The following is a 22,926-nucleotide window of genomic DNA, read 5'->3' on the forward strand; positions in this document are numbered from 1 at the left end:
ACAGACCAGGGGTATAAAAGGAGGAAGTATGCTAGGAAGGCAGTGAAACATGAGACTAGTCAAGGCAAGTCTTCCTGACTTTGTACATGTTGCCAGTGGTTGGTTTGTATGTTATAGAAAGCAAACTGAGCAAATGTTCCTCCTGACTTGGAATGAGAGGGGACAAAATGCTCCCCGATATTCCAACCCAGCCAACTCATCCAACGATTCTGCTTTCCTACTAACAAAAACCAGCTTTGCTGGCCAAGATTTCTCAAAACCCGTTGCCTCGATCAACTCCATCTCTACTTGTTGTCATTTCTTCCCCCACACCTCATCCCTGACTCACATAGCCCATCTTCGACTTCTGAGCAAATTAGGGCCAGCTGTACTTGTTCCCTTGATTTGGCGTTTCTTGAGGAAAGCAGTGAGGCACTTCTGGTCCTAAGTAAAATTGGAAGCCACGGGGATATAAGGGTCCTAGCCCTGCAGGGGTGTGGAAAAGGGAATAGGGAGCTTGACAGGAGCGAAGCCATTTTGCTGCCACCGTCCATCTTGGTGAACTTAAGGTGACTCATACAAGGGCTCTGAGAAAAACAAAGTCATTAGGACTTCAGAAACTCTGGGTCCCGATTGTTCTGAAGAAATTCAAAAATAGCTAGATTGTACTTGAGATTAACCATTAAAGTAACAAGCAAGGCATTCTGTACAGCTATACATCTTTCTGTATCCTGCATGTTACTAAAGATTCATGTGGCATGTTAGACACGTAAGCAAGCACTATAAATGTATCTCCCCCTTTCTGTCCGGGGTCCATGATGGGGAAGCGATTCCCCGTGGACCCACCGGTGTAAACAAAGCTGTTCTCCATCTTCCTTGGGTGTCCTCTGAGGTGTTTTCTGGGAATTCTACAGCAGCACTGCCTCACCTGTTTATCGCAGCCAAGCTCTAATAGCACTTAGAATGGATCTTAAAGACCTCCGCTGAGCACAGATCCTGACCATGTAAGGAAATGACCAGAATGCGGGGGTGGGGGGTCAGCAGCATCCAAAGACAGACTCATTCTCTCATTCAGAGGTAAGAGGACCTTGATGCATGTTGGAAATTACAGTAACTCTGGGCTCGGGTCGTCAGTGTCAGAAAGTGAGACACGTGGACAAGGAGAAATCTCGACAAGGCTCTTTACTTCTGCAGAAAGGCGCGGGCACTCCAAGTGTGCGCGCCCAACAAAGGACCCTCCCCTATTTATCCCTAACGCAGGTGATGTACCTGTCCCCTTCCCATGGGTCAGGTCAGGGCGCACACTCTTCCCCATTGGCTAATTTGAAACACATTGTTAATGGGAGAAGAGGGAAAGGGGAGGGTTGGGGATCACAGGAAGGCGAAACCAGAGCAAAATGGAGTCACCAAGATTTCCTTTGACAGAAAGGACCTTCCGTTACTTTCCACATGCAGAAGAGACTATGACGGCTTTCATTTGCTTCAAGGGCTGGACCTTACACACTCTCTGGACTCCAGCAGAGTTGTGTGAAATTGCCCTCTTGTCAATTCACAAAAGGTATCTTTACCTCTTACTATTTGTCAAGCAGGCACTGGGGGCGCAGAGTTGAAGAAAACGCAATCCTCAATAACCCTACGTTGGTAGCCATATGCCACCTCATACATCTGTTATGCATCATTTCCTCGCCAACCAGAAGGGACGATTCCGGAAAACAGGGAATATCCGGTTTCTCCAGAGCTTATGACCATACCTAGTCCACTGCAGAAATTCATCATGTAATTGGAAAGAACAAAATCTGACTCCCTACTGGATCTAACTGTGACCTTTGTATTCAATTGCTTTTGCTGAGTGGCACTAGCTCAAGTAAACATGAAACCAAGCAGGACCCTGTGGGGGCTCATCCAGGTAGAGATCCTTCCGGTGCCCCCTCCCCCCTCTTTTTCTCCTTTGTTAGGCTTCCTCTAGCCTCTTAGACCTCCCCAGAGTTTCAAAGCCTGGTTCAAACAGTTGCTAATCAAGGAAGTGAGGTCAATGCAGAAGCGAAGACCCGAATCAATCAAAAACCAGGGGCAGGGTTCCTAGGGAAAGAATATACATAATATCTTTTGAGTTCTGTAGGAGCTAAGGCCCCCATCCAGGCATCCAGGTGGAGAATAGACAGGGACATCTCCGGAAGGACGAGCACGAGATTCCTGGAGCACGGCCCTATTACCCCACCACCAACTAAGCAGAAGAAAGCCTTACGCTCCACAGCCCTTGCCCCAAATGTTGCCTATAAAGACGTCTCCCCTGAAACCGTCAGGGAGTTTGAGGTTTTTGAGCACGAGCCATCCATTCTCCTGGCTCGGCTCTGCAATAAACCTTTCCCTGCTCCCTACTCCAACATTTAGGTTTCTTCGGCCTCACCGTGCCTTGGGCACACAAACGGGTGTTAGGTAACAGGCAGGCAAGTTCATCACTAAAGGGGTCTTGCCAGAGCGTAAAATATACATAATGGCCCATTTCCGGGAACCCGGCCTCCTATGCTGGAGCCTTAAGCTACAATACATTTGTTCAGCTCACAGGTTCAATCCCGACCGGGCCCACATTTGGATGGCTGCAAGAACGAAAATGTCACAAATCCCTTCTGGGGTCTGGCAGGCACCAAAGAAATTCACAAGGACCTATTGCCTGTTGACCGTACCTCCTCCTAGCACACACCTCTTTTTGGAGCACAAAAGAAAACAGCATCCAAACCTGGGCGAGATGCTTCTCTTAGTCACCATCGTGTGCGTTTGCTAGTTTTCCCCAAATAAAAGCACTATTCCTCGCCCCAACACACCATGTCTCAGTTTATCTGCCTGTCGTACGAGTAATACCAGTTTAGACGCAGTAACAAATATAAGCAAACAGGATTAAAATAAAGCGAATCCTACTTTTACGTGAATTCGAAAGACTTGCATTTTCCTCGTGGAACCTCAATGATCAATAGCCGCAAACGCTTTTCACGTCTCTCAGTCAATGGTCTATGGTAGGAACACATAACATAAACGGGCTTAGGAAACGCCTTCAATTTTAAGGAGCACTTTTGTACCCTAAAAAAGGACACTGCCACCACCCCCAATAACATAGGTGGTATTTTAGGTAATTTCGACAAACCTGGTCTTCCTAAAGCCGGACCGCCAGCCGCAGCAACTGCTTCAGCCCCTCTCCCACAATGCAACCTCCCTGATTTAAATACACGGGGTCCCACCCAGCAATTGTTGCACAGCTGCTGTCTATTGTTAGGCATCAGCGCCAAGCGATCAGACTTTCTTTGTATCAGCTGAAGAAAAAAAAAAACAAACCAGGAACTCGCACATCCACGCCTAGCTGCCTCACACCTGTGCTCTAGAAGGTGGCAACAGCTCTGAGTCTTGTGACTAAATCTGGAAAACTGTCTCCTTCAAGCAAAGTGACTTTCAGTGTATATATGATTTGGAATACACATATTTGCTCCTTTTTCCTGGTAATCTTTCAAATCAAAGTTCTGCCCGGTACAGGATGTCCAGATCATAGCTATAGGCCAAGATCCCGGACCTAGAACTTCAGGGGTCAGTCTGCAGATTAGCCGACAGGACCTCCCTAAGGGCAGAGAGACCTCAAGAGAGAAAATGAAACTCAACCCAGGCTCGGGTTCCAAGTAATAACGGCAGCAATGTATTGCGTGCTTACTCTATGCCAGGCACCGTTTTAACCATTATCTCAGTTTTTACAGGTAGGGGAACTGAGGTATAGGTCTGCTGAGTAACCTGCCAAAGATTGCACAGCTAACAGGTGTGAACCCAATTAACTCCATGTGTTTCTTTTAATTAATTTATGCACCACTCTATTCTTAACACGATTAAAAACACTTCGGATAAGCCGATTATAATTTGCTGATTTTAAATCAACGGAGCCTTTCAAAATTAGTAGAATTTGTATTCCTTTCTCTTTGTCAGAGACTCCAAATTTTCTAGGCATGGGCCAATTGTAGGAAATAATTCCAGCTCTCCTGCTCTTCTCCCTGCATCCCTAGCTAGCCAAATTCTATACACCCTCGAGATCCAGCTCAATTACTCCCTCCCCTCTGAACCTACCCTAGTCACCTAGCTAGATACAATCTCTTTTTCCTCATAGTTCTCCCTTGGGAAAATGTTAGGATCTAGCTTTCAAGAGAAATGGGGGTGATTTTTTTATCCTCACCGACTCAAGCCTAAATTCCTTAGAGGCAGAAACTGGGCCACACTCACCTCTGGATTCTTCACAGAATGTAACACAGTGCCTTACAATGGTGGATCCAAATATATGGTTTTTCTTGTTTGTTTGTTCTGTTTTGCTTTTGTCTTTTTAGGGCCGCACCCGCAGCATATGGAGATTCCCAGGCTAGGGGTCAAATCAGAGCTGTAGTCGCCGGCCTATGGCAGAGCCACAGCAACTCGGTATCCAAGCTGTGTCTGCAGTCTACACCACAGCTCATGGCAACGCTGGATCCTTAACCCACTGAGCAAGGCCAGGGATCAAACCTGTGTCCTCGTGGATACCAGTCGGGTTCGTTACCTCTGAGCCACCATGGGAACTCCTGTTTATTTTTGGACAAGCCCAGGGATGCAGAATTTCCCAGGCCAGGGATCGAACTTGAGTCACAGCAGCAACCTGAGCCACTATAGTGACAACGCTGGATCCTAAACCCACTATTCCCCAAGAGAACTCCCGAAACGTATGTTTATTGAAATGAATTTTTAGTGGGGAACTACATTTGCATCTTGCTGTGAAAAAAAGAAGTGAGAACAGTGAGAGACATGGGAAAAAAATGTCACGTAGAACAGTTGTCAGAATTCTCTCAGCCTAAGAAATATGCCAGAAGGAAACTAAGTACCACAGGTCTACATGGTAAAGGAAGCTAGGGAGTGAGAACCATATGGCAGGAGAATGTGCCAGGATGAAAACCACAAGAGGACAACCATGGGAGTTCCCACTGTGGTGCGGCGAGTTGAGGACCTGGTGTTGATGCAAATGCCTCAGCTGCAGCTCGGATGATTCCATCCTTGACCTGGGAACTTCCACATGCTGCGGGTGTGGCCAAAAAAACAGGTAGGGGACAACTATGAATCACTAATATCCTGATCACAGAGTAAAGGGAAGGCTGAGAATCCAGCATGATAGTCAAAATAATCAAATAATTTAAATTGGCAAGTGTCAGAACATAAAGTCAAAAAGAGTCTACTAATGGAAAGAGAATCAAAACCATACAGGAAGTTTAATTACCTCATGCAGTATAATAAGTGGTTAGCTGGTTTAATGCCAAAATATTTCATTAGAAATTGGGGCAAAGAGTATAATTTTGGAAGACTTTTTCTTTTTTTTCTTTTTTTTTTTTTTTTGCTTTTTCAGCCACACCTGTGGCATATGGAAGTTCCCAGGCCAAGAATCAAATCCAAGCCACAGCTGCAGCAACGCCAGATCCTTAACCCACGGCACCAAGCCTGGGGATCAACCCGGTAACGCCGCAGAGACAAGCCAGATCATCAACCCGCTGTATGACGGTGGGAACTCAGACTTACCATCTCAAGACTCACTCTTCCAAGATAGGAGAGGAGTAGCTTCATTTTGTAATACACTAACAATTTTTCTGATCAATCACATTTTCATATCCCATTAATCATCCTGTTCTTTTTGGAGCATCCCTCCCTGAGTAGTCCACAGACTAGAGAACCCGAGCTACACCTAAATCTTTTTTTTTAATGCTTAGAAACCTTGCCAAAATTCTATAATAAGAGGGTGTGTTCTAGTCAGAGCGAGAGGGCAGCTCCCCATTTGGAATGAGGTTTGTGAAGAGACCAGATTCAGAGGTCTAGTCACTAGACCATTTCTTAGAGTTGGGATCAACCCAGACTCTCAACCTGTGGTTCCCATATGCCAGCTCATGAAACTCTGCCAGCCTGTGATGAAGGTGAAATGAAAACAAAAACAAAGGCTAAATCGAATTATGTTTTTGTGTTTACTTTTTTACTTGTCTATTTTTTAATTCTAATTTTTTACAAAGTTAGTCATATAATTTTAATGTAGTCAACCAGAATGGTTGTTTTAATTTTAATACTCTGGCCCTTCCTGCTTGCTTCTTTTTAAACTGCCTTTTCTGTCATAAAATAATGATCGTAATTGGTAGTTTGTGTGTGTGTGTTGTTACAATGGCAAAATAAATCTCTGACAACTTAATATTAGTTCTCCAAGTATATATCTATATTTATCTCTCTATATACACACACACACAATTTTTTCTTTTTTCTTTTTTCAACTGGCCTGAGAATCTCTGCTCAGAAAGATGTTGCTAACTTTAACGAGGGTATGGAAAGATTAGAGTAAACCAATTCCAATTAACAGCTAAACTCAGCAGTCTTATCTTGCTGGTGGTAGGTAGCCATTTTCTTCAAGTACAAAGGACAGTAATTTTATTTAGTTTAGTTCCACCGTAATACGAATTTCCTGCAAGAGCCCATCACAGGGAAATCTGCGAATTAATATGGTTAAGGCAAGCGTTAAACTAAGGTATCAAGACACGCTACTTATAATCATTCCATTTAGTGTGCAGAGCGTGTAAATAGTGCTCGTGAACATTCTAAAGAGCCGTGCATTCATATATTTACCCTTGAATCAGGCACTCCCATATTGCGGCATATTTGTATTTATAGGTTTTTTTTTTTTCCCCTTGGAACTCAGCCTCACAGACACTTCAGTGCAATCTCTCGCCATCCTTTTGCAGCTTCCTGGTGGAGATGACATTTGCTCAGCGAGAGAATAGACACTTTCTGGCTGAGTTGCTCATCACACTGATACCCCAAGGCCCGGCTGATTTGCTGTCAGAGGACTCCAGCTGTTTAGCTGCCGTGATGTGTCTTTCATAGGAAAAGACATTTCCTGGAACATCAACAGCTTGTTAAGGACTGAGGCGTGCAGGGGAGAAAACTTGAAATCTGGGAGCCACAGAGTGGTTTGAACTTGGAGGAGGCATGAAGATGAAACGGAGAAAGGGATGTTCGGGAGACTCGCCCCCCACCCGTGTTTGAAAGATGCGTGTTCAGACCTAACCGTACAATTTGTGATGAACGACCCTCCACAGCTTAGAAGGTCAAGTGCCAGTAGGAGAAGCCGTCTACTACCGACGCTCGAGGTGACCCGATCAGAGGAGGACATAAAACTCATCAAAGAAGCTAGAACACTCTTCTTGAAATGGTCAGAGCTATCACTTCAAGCTGATTTTCTTTGTGCCCTGATTTCTGAAATCAAGGGTGACGAATACTCCCGGCACCCAGAGAGCAAACAACTGACTTCTTTGCTTCTCGAGGCCTCTCCAGGAAGCAGAGTTGGAAGGCAGAGCACACAGGAGGGAGGAGCCAGCCCACGGCTAACAAGGCCACGCCTGTCAATCCCAAGCCCAGCTTGGCCAATTAGCATCTCTCCTCCACAGCCATCCCCGGACCCCTGAACTCCGGCCAGTCATCTCACAGTTGTGTGGCAGGGGTCACAGGGATCACGGGCAGGCAGCGGTTGGCTCAGGGAAAATTAACCGGCAGAGACAGGGCTCCAAGTGTCACCTCTGTGTACCAGGGGCTGAACGGCAACACTTCAGGGCACCTAGTTCTATGTAATGACCGGCTGGAGTCTTTCTGCCACCTGTCCTTTCCACCCTCACAGCTCGAATCAGTCTACACTGTCATTGCGGGCTTGCCCATTTGTTTCTCCCACGAAACGGCAGGCTCGGGGAAACGGAAATTTTGTCTTATTCAACTCTGTACTCCCAGCACCTCACACAGGGTTAACCCCCATAGTAAGTGCTCAGTAAATCTTTGCCGCATGCAGGATGGAATGTGAAGGGCCTAGTTTCAGAGTTCCCCACTATTATTATTATTATTTATTATTATTTGTCTTTTAGGGCTGCACCCACAGCATATGGAGGTTCCCAGGCTGGAATCGGAGCTCCACCTGCCAGCCTACACCACAGCCACAGCAATGCCAGATCCTTAACCGACTGAGTGAGGCCTGGGATCCAACCTGCGTCCTCGTGGATACTAGTCAGGTTCATTTTCTGCTGAAAATTTGAATGGATAAAAGTCTTTGCAAAAAACCTTACCTGTGTGCCAAGGGACAGATGTGGATAGAAACAAATTAAGCAGTCTGCCACAGTAATGTCAGCCTCTAAAGCTTACTGATCAGTGGCCTAAGCCTGGCTCTTTTAACTCCACATGCAACAAAACAAAAAAAAAATTTTTTTTCTTTTTTGGTCTTTTTGTCTTTTTCTAGGGCCGAACCTGCGGCATATGGAGGTTCCCAGGCTAGGGGTTGAATCGGAGCTGTAGCTGCCGGCCTACACCAGAGCCACAGCAATGCCAGATCTGAGCCGCGTCTGGGACCTACACAACTCACCACAATTCTGGATCCCCAACCCACTGAGCAAGGCCAGGGATCGCACCCACAACCTCATGGTTCCTAGTCGGATTTGTTAACCACTGAGCTACGACAGGAACTCCGAAAACACAAAATTTTGAATTAGAAAAAAATCAGAGAGTTCCTGTCGCGGCTCAGAGGAAGTGAACCCGACTAGTATCCATGAGGATGAGGATTCGATCCCTAGCCTCAGTTAGTGGGTTAAGGATCCGGCATTGCCATGAGCTGTGGTGTAGTTCACAGAGGTGGCTTGGATCTGGCGTTGCTGTGGCTGTGGCATACATAGGCCAGCAGCTGCAGCTCTGATCCGACCCCTAGACTGAGAACCTCCATATGTCGCAGGCATGGCCCTAAAAAAGACAAAAAAGAAAGAAGAAAAAGAAAAAAATCATACTCTGCATTCACGATGGTGATATTTTGGCCCCAAATATAAATTGGGGAACGATTAGGAGGAGGAATGTGCAGTGAGGTAGCTACTATGAGCACATGTCCGATTTAAAGAGAGAGCAACTGCAAGTCAGAGTGTTTATGTGATTTTCCCAGTTGCTTACTGTGAGTGCCAGAGAGCCAGGCTTCCAACTCAGATCTTTCTTTTTTTCCAAAATTTTATTTGGAAAATTTTTTAAATACAGAAAAGTTGAAGGACATTGAAAATCGTATACTCACCAACTAAATTCTATTACTAACATTTTTCTATATTTGTTTTGTATATCTATCCATCCTTCTATTCATCCATACATCCATTTTAATTTTGGTGCATTTCATAGTAATTGCAGACATCAACATACTTCAATCTATATGCTATATGATTATAGCATAATATCATCAACTAGTAGTTAATATTTGCACAGCTTTTTATGTAAAATTACAACAAAACGCACAAATCTTATATGTACATTTGCTGCCTTTGACAAATGCATACACCTCAACTACCCATGAGCCTATAAAGATTTAGACCATTGCTATCTATTCCACCTAGAAAGTTCCATCATGCCACTTCCCAGTCAATCCTACCTTCATCCCTAGAGGCAACCACTCATCTTGCACTCTTCCACCATCTTTAGTTTTTCCTGTTCTAGGGTGTCTACATATGGAATCATAAAGTATCTTCTCTTTTTTTTTTTTTTTTTTTTTTTGTGTGTGTGTGTCTTTTTGTCTTTTTAGGACTACACCCGCAGCATATGGAGGCTCCCAGTCTAGAGGTCGAATCAGCTGCAGCCGACGGCCTAAGCCACAGCCATGGCAACATGGGATTCTTGCTGCATCTGCGACCTACACCACACTCATGGCAACGCTAGATCCTCAACCCACTGAGCGAGGCCAGGGATCAAACCCGCATCCTCTTGGATGCTAGTGGGGTTCGTTAACTGCTGAGCCAGGACGGGAACTCCTGGTATATGCTCTTTTGTGTAACAATTAATTCAAGACATTATGTACTTCAGTTATTTTGTTTCATTTTATTATCAAATGGTTATGGATATATCTCAATTTATTTATCTAGTCTCCTGTCAATGGATACCGTTTCCACTTTCTGACTATTATAAGCGCTGCTGTCATGAATATCTGTGTACAAGTCTTTGGGTGGACATATATTTTCACATCTCCTGGGTACATACCTAGGTAGGAAATTGAATAGTCATAGAGTAGATATATTTTTAGTCTTAGAAGAAATTGCCAGACCCTTCTCCTCAAATGGTGGTACCATCTTATCATTCCCATAAGCGATGTTTTCCAGTTCCAACTCCTACAGATCATCATTAACACTTGACTTTGTTGCTCTTTTACCTTTTAGTCATAGTGCTGGGTATGTGGTAATATCTAATTGTCTAACAGTTTTTATTTCAAAATGAATCACAGGAGTTCCCGTCGTGGCGCAGTGGTTAACGAATCCGACTAGGAACCATGAGGTTGCGGGTTCCATCCCTGCCCTTTCTCAGTGGGCTAACGACCCGGCGTTGCCGTGAGCTGTGGTGTAGGTTGCAGACGCAGCTCGGATCCCGCGTTGCTGTGGCCCTGGCGTAGGCTGGCAGCTACAGCTCCGATTCGACCCCTAGCCTGGGAACCTCCATATGCCGTGGGAGCGGCCCAAGAAATGGCAAAAAGACTAAAATAAAAATAAAATAAAATATCAAAAAAAATGAATGTTTTTACAGCCTTACTACACTACATGGATGTATGTAGGTATATAAAAAATAAGCAGATATTGGAGTTCCCGTCGTGGAACAGCGGAAATGAATCCAACTAGGAGCCATGAGGTTGCAGGTTCGATCCCTGGCCTTGCTCACTGGGTTGGGGATCTGGCGTTGCTGTGAGCTGTGGTGTAGGTTGCAGACGCGGCTCGGATCCCACGTTGCTGTGGCTTTGGCGTAAGCCGGCAGCTGCAGCTCCGATTAGACCCCTAGCCTGGGAACCTCCATATGCCGTGGGAGCGGCCCTAGAAATGGCAAAAAGACAATAGATAAAGAAAGAAAGAACTTCTTTTAAAAAAAATAAGCAGATATTGATGATATAAGGCACACTATGAGAAGAGCAATATATACAAAGTACCAAACATTGCAGAGGAGGGAGCTACAACTTCCAACTGAGATGTTTGGTACAGTTTTGTGATTTACGATATTAATGTATTCATTCAAAAATATCAAGAACCTATTAGGTACTGAGTATATATAAGAGTAAACAAAACTACAAAGGTCCCTGTTATCATGGAGTATAAATTCTAATGGGTGAGGGGACACAGTAAACAAACAAGTAAAATGCACTGCAGATGGTGCTTATGACACAGGGTAAAATAATGTGGGGTGGGAGGTTAGGAAGTCCTGAGAATAGGTGGTTATTTTATATAATATGGTCAAGGCATTTGACATAGACCTTAAAGAGTTATTGGGATTCAGTGCAAAGGAGCTAAGCGGAGGAACTTCAAGAAAGGTGGCGGTGTCCACATCGAAAGCATTGAGCAGGAGGAAAGGATAAAGACTGAGTTGAGTGTGGTAGGAACTTCAGGTCCATCTTGGAGCACAATGGAAGAAGAAGCTGGAAAGATTGGGGAGGGCCATGTATGGATCCTGTACCTTTGTCAGCAGACAATGGAGAGCTAAAGAATGGATTTGAGAGAGAACGAACCTAGTCATCATCTGAAACTAATTATATACGTCAATTATAGCTCAGTAAAAAAGAATCCAATCATAACCACACTATAGGAAAACTGAATTTGTGGCATTCTATTCAGTTGAGTAAATATTTTGCAGCATCTATTATGCGCTGCACAGAGAGGACCGTAGGAGGGAGAAAGCAGAGACAATGGTGGGGAGTAGGGAAACTCAGGTGTTATCTGCTACCATTGTCCAAGCTTAAGGCAATGAGCATCTTAACTAAGGTTGTGGAAATGGTCATTGAAAGATGGAAAAGTTATTGACAAGGTAGAATTGAGAGCCCTGGTGACTGGCTGTGGTGATGAGAAGCGTGCTAATCTTTCCTGCTTATAGCGTGTAGGTATACCCTCCAGTAGCAGCAAATGTGAATACTGGCAGTAGTTACCATATAGAATGGATGTTCCTTTTGTAGAACTGGATCTTTTTCCATTGCCTTTGCTAGAGCATGGCCCTCTACCCACCACTCTAGAGTGACTGTGTCTCTTTGAACCTTTGGGCTTCTATGCAGTATGACAGGAATTGCAACCACTTAGGCCACAGCATCCAAATGTATAAAATATGCTCACTCGAATTTTTGCACTTGGCTAAAAAGGTGGTTATTTCTGAGGAATATCAAAAGGAAATACCAAGGACCACCACCACACCATCAAAAATCCTCTTGCACTGACTTGTCAAATGCCTAACAGTTTCACCATTCAGCAAGAGAATTCAGAGACAAATATTCCACGTTCAGACCCTTCTGGAATCGTGTGCATTGAAACTATATGGAGAGGGAGTTCCCGTTGTGGTGCAGCAGAAATAAATCCAACTAGTATCCGTGATGATGTGGGTTCATTCCCTGGCCTCGCTCAGTGGGTTAAGGATCCCGTGTTGCCACGAGCTGTGGTGTAGGTCGCAGATGAGGCTCAGATTCTGCATTGCTGTGGCTGTAGAGTAGACCAGCAGCTGTAGCTTCGATTCGAACCCTAGCCTGGGAACTTCCATATGCCTCAGGTGTGGCCCTAAAAAGCAAAAAGAAAGACAGAAAAGAAAGGAAGGAAGGAAGGAAAGGACTAAAAGAAAGAAATTATATGGAGACATTTTTGCTTGAGAGAATCAAGAGATTGGCATGGGTTCATGTATCTGGTGCCTCAATTATCCTTTTTCATTGAGTGGAATAAAGCTCTCAGAGGATAGGGCTCTTAAGATGGATGGTGAGGATATGAAGAAAGTCTACAACAGGAAACAAGCCCAGATAGAGCTCCAACTTGTAGGTGTACGGGTGCCTATGTCAGTCACTCAAGGCTATGAATGAAAGGGAGAATGAGCCACTAGAAGGGAATCTTAGCAGGATACCTTCTTCGAAAATTTTTCTGTCATCAAAGTGCTGGGGTATGGAAAGTCCAAAAGAGTAGAAATCACTGGCCTAACTAATAAAGATTTATCTGCAATAAACCAAAGCTCTGATACTTAAAAATGCCGGTGTTGGAGTTCCCTGGTGGCTCAGCGTGTTAAGGATCTGGCATTATCACTGCTGTGAAATGGGTTTGATTCCTGGACCTGAAATGTCCACATGCCCTGGACATTGCCAAAAAAATACTTTTTTTTTCTTTATAGGGCCACACCTATATCATATGGAAGTCCCCAGGCTAGGGGTCAAATCAGAACTGCAGCTGCCAGCCTATACCACAGCCATGGCAACACCAGATCTGAGCTGCATCTGCCACCTACAGCATATCGTGCAGCAATGCTGGATCCTTAACCCACTGAGCGAGGCCAGGGATCAAACCTGCATCCTCATGGACACTATGTCAGGTTCTTAACCCACTAAGCCACAATGGGAACTCCATTTTTTTCTTTTTTTAAGCCAGAGTCATAACAGGTTCCTGGCCCAGAACACCTTACCATCCTTTGCATGCATAAATATTTCCTCCGTCAGGGCCCTCCACTGTCTCAAAATGCAGTGCTGACAGAATCACCAAGGAGAGCCTCCTTGCTTAGTTGTTGTTCAGCATCTGGTGCATCCATGTCAGGGCACTCCGTGAATGCCTGCTGCTTGGTTAGAGGCTGCAGTCTTGCAAAGCAGTGCGTGGAGGGTGAATCTCAACTCATTAAGTGTCAAAGTAATGAACAGGGGAAGCGAAGCAAAGTGAAGCCAATGATCGGCAGCAGCAGGAGCTACAAAGAACCCTTCAACCAACCTTAACACCTCTCCCTTCAGCTAAAGAGCCACTGAAGAAAAGGGACCTGTGAAGTATTGGGAAAAGGCAGTGCCCGGGCTGCATATGCACTGGATCGATGTGTGTTAACTAAAAATGTCAGAAAGGTAGCATGAGGCCAGGTCCAGTGACCAGAAGCAGATATTTGCTTTTTTGAGGGAAAAAAAAAAAAAAAATCCTATGCCTCCATTTTGTAGCATCTGCTATTTCTCCTAAATGCAACTGTCTCTTTTGTTCCTTTATAAACACTTAAGGGATGCATCCCTCCCCACAGGGTCTGACTGTGGGTATATCTGCCAGTGACTTCTTGTAATAACTTCCTGAAATCCAAACAATGAGCCCGGTTTACCTGAGAGATCCGTTGTGTTGGACTCCACACACGTGGAATTGGTGATGACTCAACCAGTGACTACAGTAAACAAGATAATCAGAGGACTGCTTAATCTAGTCAAAGAAATATTCAGCTAACCATTTATGGAAATCACAAGAATAATTCCTATTAAGATTTTAAGTGGCTCTTCTAAAGACCCCTATCCCAGGCAATAGAACATTCAAATGCTTCATTATTTCAAGCTGGTCTCTGCTCAACATCTCCATCACTTGTGACTAATCACTGATGATCTATCTTTTTGTTTGTTCATTCTCAGGGCTGCACCTATGGCATACGGAAGTTCCCAGGCTAGGGGTCTAATTGGAGCTGCAGCTGCCAGTCTACACCGCAGCCACAGCCATGCCAGATCTGAACTGCCTCTGTGACCTACACTGCAGCTTGGGGCAATGCCGGATCCTTAACCCACTGAGTGAGGCCAAGGATCGAACCTGCATCATCCTCATGGACACTATGTTAGGTTATTAACCCGCTGAGCCACAACAGGAACTCCTGATGATCTATCTTAGTCTGCAAAATCTGCAGAGTGATTTGGCTGCACAGGTATAGCTAATGCTAAGTGGTCCCTGAAAAGCTTGGAATTTGAGATGAGACACTAAAAGCCCTAAGAGACGGTCTAAAAATGTGGAGAGTTCTCTGAATTCGAACAAAGATATTCTCATGAGTTTATTTCTTCTTTTAAAAGAACCTTTATCCACTTCAGTTAAACTCTACCACTCTGCACACATTTTCCACTTGTTAAATACCACTAGGATCAGCCCTACCTTGGGAAAAAAACAAACAATTTTTAGGTCTCTAGAGATGTGAAAGAATGAACCAAGTAGCTTCTAAAATGAAGCAGACACTCCAGACTGTTTATCTCCACATTTATGGACAAAGAAGCCTTTCCTAAGAACTTGCACAGTAGTCTTTAAGACATATTCCTGGAGAGAGAGAGGGAGACAGAGAAAGACAGAGAGAGAGAATGAGGGTCAAGGAAGATCTGGGAGTTAAGATAAAACTGTGAAGGCTAGAAATTCCAGCCCCCACTTGCCAAAATATACCTAGGTTGAGATTAGCAGAACCAGGGGGTTCTCTATTTTAGCAAAGATAATCTGACTCATTGTATTGCAGGTGAGATTGGAAATGAGGAAATATTTGGGAAGAAAAAAAGAACTGGGTCTGTCTCCTAATAACCAATGATAGCATTAGTTTGGAAAATAAGCTATAAGGTAAGCAGTCTTAGCAATCCAAGGACAATAAAGCAAGTAAGAATAAAAGAATAGAACCGAATGGAATATTTTCTCCTTACTGTGGAGTATGGAGAGAGAAACTTGTAACATGGAAAGGCCCAATCTGAATGCTAAGGAAGAGAGAACAAGCTAGAATGCCAGCCTCTGCCTTTATATTTCCTTTCCAATCCAGCTTGCTTTCAACTCCTCAGAGAAAAGAGGAGACATACACAGCAGGGAAAATGCTGTATTTTTTTTTTTTTGGCCACGCCCATGGCATGCCGAAGTCCTCAGGGCCAGGGATCAAACCAGCGCTACAGCAGTAACCAGAGCCACAGCAGTGACAACATCGGATCCTTAACCCACTAAGCCGCCAGGGAACTCCCAAAGGTGCTGTATTTTTTGCTAATGAAACAGCAGTCAGGAGACCTAGCCTCTAGTCCAGCTCTGTCTCTTCCCGGCTGTGACCTTGGACATTTCACTAAACTTCTTAGGACTCCATCTATCTGATATGTAAAATAAGAGCTTTGGTTTAATCGTGTAATTGGATATACAATGCAATTGTGTGAAATATCTCGAAGCTCCTTAAATATTATCCAAATACTATATGAAATTATAACTACTTTAATAGTCTATGATTCAGTGATCCCCTGTACACAAGAAAAAGAATTCCAGACGCCAGAGATTATAAGCTGAGGCGAGCATGTATGTGCGCGCACGCGCCCACGGAGGAGGAGGGGGAGGGGAAGAGCCAAGGAAAGAAAGAATTCATCATGAGCGCACGAGAAAACCAACCAGAAGAAAATAGATGGCTTAAAAATAAATTGATGTCTAGTTACCTTGATTTACTCTAAATGAGTCTGCAACAGGGATGGGTCACAACCTGCAAAGTCTGTCTTGAACACACAGATTTTCAACACAAATCCTGCCTCAAAGTCATGCAAAGGAAATTCTCCGGTGAGATTTTAAATCTCCATCAGCTGCCAGGTTGACAAGGAGGGTAAGATGAGCTACATGGTGGGGAATAAACTTACAAGACTCTCTTTCTATACCATACATATATGGCATTGGAGTGTAATAGGCATCTCGCTTTGTTACTGGCAAGATTTGTACGATTCTTAAAAAGCAAAGAACAGACGTATACTCAGAATAGGGGCTGGTAAACATTTTCCGCAAAAAGCCAAATAGTTAATATGTTAGGTTTTACATGTTATACACTGTCTCTGTCACATCTTCTTCACGGTGGCTGATTTGTTTTTTACAATTTTTAAAAAATCTGAGTAGATGGAGTTCCTATTGTGGCTCAGGGGTCAAGAACCCCACCAGTATCCATGAGGATGCCAGTTTGATCCCTGGCCTCGCTCAATAGGTTAAGGATCCAGTGTTGCCACAGGCTGTGGTGTAGGTCATGGATGCAGCTCAGATCTGACATGGCTGTGGCTATGGCAATGGTGTAGGCCGGCAGCTGCAACTCTAATTCCATCCCTAGCCTGGGACCTTCCCTATGCCACAGGTGTGGCCGCAAAAAGAAAAAAATATTATCTGAGTAGAAAAATAGACCATAGGCTGGATTTGACCTACTGGCAGTAGTTGTCCGGAGCCCTGCTTCTAGAAGAATTCTAAGCAATCGAGCAGGAGTGATAGTGAGACCACAAATCTACCAAGTGTTTAAGTGCCCAAATTTAACTGGACTTAGAGCAGGTAAATCTATCAAGCTATGTTCCAAAAGAACTGTGGAAGAATATATGTGCTAGGCAGTACACTGGGGCCCTCAGAGAACAGCCCCAGCATTTCTTCAAAGTATTACTATTGATAGTATTTATAGCTAGGATTTCAACCCAAACAGCCTGACTTCAGAGCCAGCAGTCTCATCCACGGCACGTATTCTGGAAAGGCAAGTGGTGAGTGAGTTTCCAGAGGCAGCTCACATTTTAGAGTAACAGGGGGTTCCTTACCCTTTCTGTAAATCAACTGCTATTTTCTCACTGATTTCAGATGGACTCAATTTTAGTCCAATTTCAGAGGGACTCTCGCATGTAGTTGCTCTTAACAAATTAGTCTTAAGTTTCACTGCCTCCTCCCCTCTCTTCCCCAGTCTTCTCTGTCAAGGACTGAATGATGTATAAACAAACACTTACAAATACAAAAGGCAGCCCAATATTTAGCTAACTCCCTTAGGAATCTTTTCATAAGCTGAAGAGTGCTTTGAAAAATTGAGATTCCTCCGTGTTCCCTGGTGGCTCAGGACGTTAAGGATCTGACAGCTGCAGCTGTGGCTGTGGTTCCATCTCTGGTCCGACAACTTCTGCATGCCACAGGTACCCCCCCCCCAAAAAAAAAGAATTCCTCAATAGAACAGACTACAAAGTCCAGATGTTGGGCAAACAGGCACTCCCATAAGTTGCTATAGGGAGAGTAATGGACACAACCTGTATGAAGGTCAATTTGCCCAAATCTAACAAATTTGAAATGCACTTACCTTTGGACCTAGAAATTCCACTTTTAGGAATGCATCCTACAGGTACGTTCAGGTATAACAAGTGACAAATGTATAACGATATTAATTGGAGTATTTTTGCAGTAGTAACGGATTACAAATACTTTAAATGTTTATCAGCAGGAAACTTGTTTATCAATTTTGGTAGAACCAAACATTGGACATCTATATGTTACTGGTAGAAAATGCCCTCCAAAATATATACTGAAGTGAAAAAAGAAAGAACACAACAACATTAAATAGTATGTTACAGTTTGCCTAAAATCTGGGGGAAATGTATGTATGTGAAAGCAAGCAAAGGATAATGGTTAAGAGCGTGGACTCTGAAGTCAACCAGCTTGGATTTAAATCTTGGTTCTACCACTTAATAACTGTGTGCCTCAATCTCCTCATTTATAAAATGGGAATAATTATATTACCTACCTTGTGGGGCATTTTTATCTTTTGAGGATTAAATTACTTAATGTTCCTCGAAGTCTTAGAACGGTGCCTGACACATAATAAGTACTATTTATGAATTTGTTAATAAAATAACTGTTCAGAGAATACACTTGGGAGGTTACATAAGAAGTTATATCTACCTAATGGACAGAATCAAAGACTTACATTTATACCTTTTGAATATCATAGTGAACACTTAAGTAATATCTATTTTTAAAAATTAAATGATTTTAGGTATAAGTGATGTCTGTTCCCCAGCATCTTAGACTACTCGGCCTCAACCCCACCCACCTATTCTCTTCTTTGGCCCATAAGTTCTATTCTCCATGCCTTCCACTCTAGCTTCTCACAAACTTCAGTACCCCTTTCCTTTCCATCATCTCAGTGTTCTCATTTGTCTCAAACTTTCTACACTCATTCATGATTTCACTACCTTTCTGCTACTGACTCCCCAGGGTGTCTTTTACCAAAATGCCAGCCATGCATCCCCAGAGTTTCAAATCTAGATATCTCATGATCTCAAACTCGGCATGTCAAAGTGAGCATGTCATCCCCTTCTCATCTCAACCTCCCTATTTTTCATCTCCCAAGCTAGAAACTGGACTCTTGACTTTGCCCTCTACTTTATCCCCTAGATCCACTGAATGCATCAATGTATCCTTTCCCACATATATATGCCTTACATTTGGTATTGTAGGCATATTGCCTGGGCCAATGTGGATAACATGTGCGGACTTATTACCTGGAGAGTTTGTTAAAATGCAGATACTAAATCAGTAGGTATGATAACCAGCCTACAAGATGACCTCTAATGATCCCCATCTCCCTGTATTCACTTCCTGTGTTGTCTCCTTCTATATTGAATCAGGGTTGGTCTACATGACCCCAAAATAGGACAGAAGTAATGGTATATCATGTCTCAGATTAGATAATAAAGTGACAATGTGGCCTTTGTCTTCGTGGTTCTCTTTCCATCTTAGAGCCTTCACTCTGGGGAAAGGCAGCTAACCTGTTGAGAAGTCACATAGGCAGCTTATGTAGAAGCCAACACAGTGAAAAGTTGAAATGTCCAACCAACGGCTAGTGAATAATGAACCTGCCAACAGCTACATGAGTAAGCTTGGAAGCCGGTCCTTCCGCTCCTGTCAAAACTTCAGATGACTACAGCTCCAGCCAAAATTCTTGACTACAACCTCATGAGAGACCCTGAGCAGGAACCACTTAGCTAAGCCAGTCCTGGATTCTTGACCACAAAAGTGTGAGACAAATGCTTGTTGTTTTCAACTGCCAAGTTTCAAGGTAATTTGTTATGAAGCAGTAGATAACTTATACAGTAGGTCTGGTGTAAGGCCTGAAAAATAAGGCATTTCTAACAAATTCCCAGGGAATACTAATGTTGATGTTGCTGGACCTTGCTTTAGTAGCAGGCCTGATATTGTAAAAGCTTCTCTCTCTTTTTTTTAATTTTTGTTGTTCTATTTTTATTTTTATTTTATTATTTTTTTTGTAAAAGCTTCTCACCTAGTCCCTACCTCAATTATCTCTCTCTCTAATCCCACTACATCCCTGTTTCCCAATGTAGGATGATTCCCTGTTATCTGCCATGTAAAGTCGAAGTCCTCGGCATACTATCAAAAAGACAAGAGGTGATAAGTGTTGGCAAAGATGTAGCTTCATACTACTCTATAAAGCTACAGTAATCAAAACAGCATGGTATTGGCACAAGAAAAAACAGACACATAGATAAGGGGAATAGAATAGAGAGCCCAGAAATAAACCCACACACTTATGGTCAATTAATTCATGACAAAGGAGCCAAGAACATGCAATGGGGAAAGGACAGTCTCTTCAGTAAATGGTGTTGGGGGAGTTCCCGTCATGGCTCAGTGGAAACGAATCTGACTAGTATCCATGAGAACACAGGTTCAATCCCTGGCCACACTCAGCGGGTTAGGGATCCAGCATTGCCGTGAGCTGTGGCGTAGGTCACAGATGTGGCTCAGATCTGGAGTTGCTGTGGCTGTGACGTAGGCTGGTGGCTACAGCTCCAATTCGACCCCTAGCCTGGGAACTTCCATATGCCACAGGTTTGACCCTTAAAAAAAAAAAAAAAAAAAAAGACTAAAAATAAAAATAAATGGTGTTGGGAAAAATTGGACAGCCACAGCAAAAAATTAAACTGTACCACTATCTTACACCACATACAAAAATTAAGTCAGAATGGATTAAAGACTCAAATGTAAGATCCGATACCAAAAATTCCTAGAAGAAAACGTAGGTATCAATCTCGTTGACACAAGTATTAGTGACAGTTTTTTGAATGTGACATCAAAAGCAAAAGCAACAAAAGCAAAAATAAATAAGTGGGAATACATCAAACAATGAAGCTTCTGCACAACGAAAGAAACAACAAAATGAAAAGGCATTCTACAGAATGGGAGAAAATACCTGCAAACCATCTATCTGCTAAGATATTAATATCCAAACTATATAAGGAACTCACACAACTCAACAGCAAAACAAAACAACACAACATCAACAAATCCAATTTAAAAATGAGCAAAAAACTGAAGAGATGTTCTAAAAAAGATGTGCAGAGGGTCAAGAGGTACATGAAAAGATGCTCTGCATCACTAATCATCAAGGAAATGCAAGTCAAAACCACCATGAAATATCACCTCCCTCTTTTTAGAATGGCTATTATCAAAAAGACCAGAAATGACAAATGTTGGTGAGGCTATGGAGAAAAGGGAACACTTGTGTGCCCTTGGTGGGAATGTAAATTGGTGGATCTAAGTAGAAAATAGCATGGAGGTTCCTCAAAAAATTAAAAATAGAACTGAAACTGACAGCGCTAATGGCCTGAACCTAGCCAGAACACAAACTGGGACTTGAACACAAGTGCCGGAACTCGAACCCTGCCTAAACCCAGATTGGGACTTGAACCCACGGTTTTAAATTAGAATCACTCACCCTGTGTCTGGACTCACTGAGGTTCAGGTTCTTCATGTCTCTGCAAGGAAGGGATTCAGCGAGAGACAAAGTGATAGGCAAGAAATAGAGTTATTAGGATAGGACGCTTGTGAGAGATGCAAGCGAGCAGGCAAGGAGGTGCTGCCCCAGGATCCGGTGGGCTACAGTTTTATCATTCATTCTAAGGGAGTGGGGGTTGGGAAAGACCGCCTCTTCCTTTCTGGGAGTAGTAGCTCCTCCTTGGTATCCGGTATGGTGTAGCATTAGGGGGGTACTCAAACTCCTGTGCCTACTCCATCCCCACCAGAACTACCAGGAGTTTCTGTTGTAGCTCAGAGGGTTAAAAACCTGACTAGTATCCATGAGGATGCGGGTTCAATCTCTGACCTCACTCCGTGGGTTAAGGATCTGGTGTTGCTGTGGCTGTGACATAGGCCAGCAGCTGAAGCTCGCATTCAATCTGTAGCCTGGGAACTTCCAAATGCTGCAGGTACAGCCCTAAAAAGCTAAATAAAAAAAATAATAAATAATAAAATAGAATAAAATAAAATAAAAATAGAACTGCCTTATGTTCTAGCAATCCCATATGATCTAGTATATCCCCTAAGGTATTGAAATCAGTATCCTCAAGAGACATCTATAACCCCATGTTCATTGTAGCATCATTCGCTACAGCCAATATACAAAACAACCTGAATCAGATGAAGTGATAAACAAAATGTCACATTTTCTTTATCCATTCATTGGCTATTCATTGAAATGGAATAGTATTCAGCCATAAAAAGAAAGAAATCCTGTCTTTTTCAACAACATGGATGAATCTGGAGGGCCCTATGCTAAAGGAAATAAGCCAGACAGAGAAGTATAAATACCATATGGTATCACTTACATGTAGAATATATTTTTAAAAAATCTGATTTCATAGAAACAGAGAAGAGAATGGTGGTTGCCAGAGCCTTGTAGGAGGGGCAAATGGGGTGATGCAAGTCAAAGGGTCGAAAATTTTCAGTTATAAGAAGAATATGTTCTAAAGATCTAATACAGAGCATGGCGACTATAGTTAATGATACAGTGGTGTATACTTGAAAGACGCTGAGAGTAGATCTCAAGCATTCTCACCACACACACTAAAAAAGGTTAACTGCCCTAACTAAGGAAAGTGAAGGCCTAGCTCATGTCCCATTTTCCCCAGAAAACTTTCCCCCCTTCGTCTTTATCACATAGTTTTATAAACTATTATTTAACTGTTTATTAAATAAATAAAGAATCTCAACTTCCAAGCTTGATTTGCAGCAACTTGAGGTCAGGAATAGGGTCTATAAGTCTTTTTGTTGTTGTTGTTGTTGTCTTTTGTCCTTTTAGGGCCGCACTCGCAGCATATGGAGGTTCCCAGGCTAGGGGTCTAATCGGAGCTGTAGCCACCGGCCTACACCACAGCCACAGCAACGCCAGATCCGAGCTGCATCTGCGACCTACACCACAGCTCATGGCAATGCCGGATCCCTAACCCACTGAGCGAGGCCAGGGATCGAACCCGCAACCTCATGGTTCCTAGTCGGATTCATTTCTACTGTGCCATGATGGGAACTCCAAGGGTATGTAGGTCTTAATAGCTCCAGGGTACCTGGCTTTGTGCTGAACACAGAA

The 22,926-nt window shown here is 43.4% G+C and overlaps 1 long non-coding RNA gene across 2 annotated transcripts in view; it reads right to left on the minus strand.

Moving 5' to 3' along the window:
• The window catches only part of LOC110257857 (uncharacterized), a 72,691-nt gene extending 69,520 nt beyond the window's left edge, over nt 1-3,171 (minus strand). For both annotated transcript variants that reach the window (XR_002340876.2, XR_014835682.1), the window contains exons 1-2: nt 3,119-3,171; nt 2,896-2,985 (exon numbers count right to left, since the gene is read on the minus strand). This is a non-coding gene — a long non-coding RNA (uncharacterized LOC110257857). The remainder of the gene's footprint in view (nt 1-2,895; nt 2,986-3,118) is intronic.
• Between the last annotated feature and the right edge of the window lie 19,755 nt (nt 3,172-22,926).

The sequence above is a fragment of the Sus scrofa genome, chromosome X (genome assembly GCF_054392235.1).
Source record: "Sus scrofa isolate SSC_HxYL_T2T_F1_AM1 chromosome X, Sscrofa_HxYL_maternal_Yorkshire_Landrace_v2.0, whole genome shotgun sequence".
Taxonomy (NCBI): Eukaryota; Metazoa; Chordata; class Mammalia; order Artiodactyla; family Suidae; genus Sus; species Sus scrofa.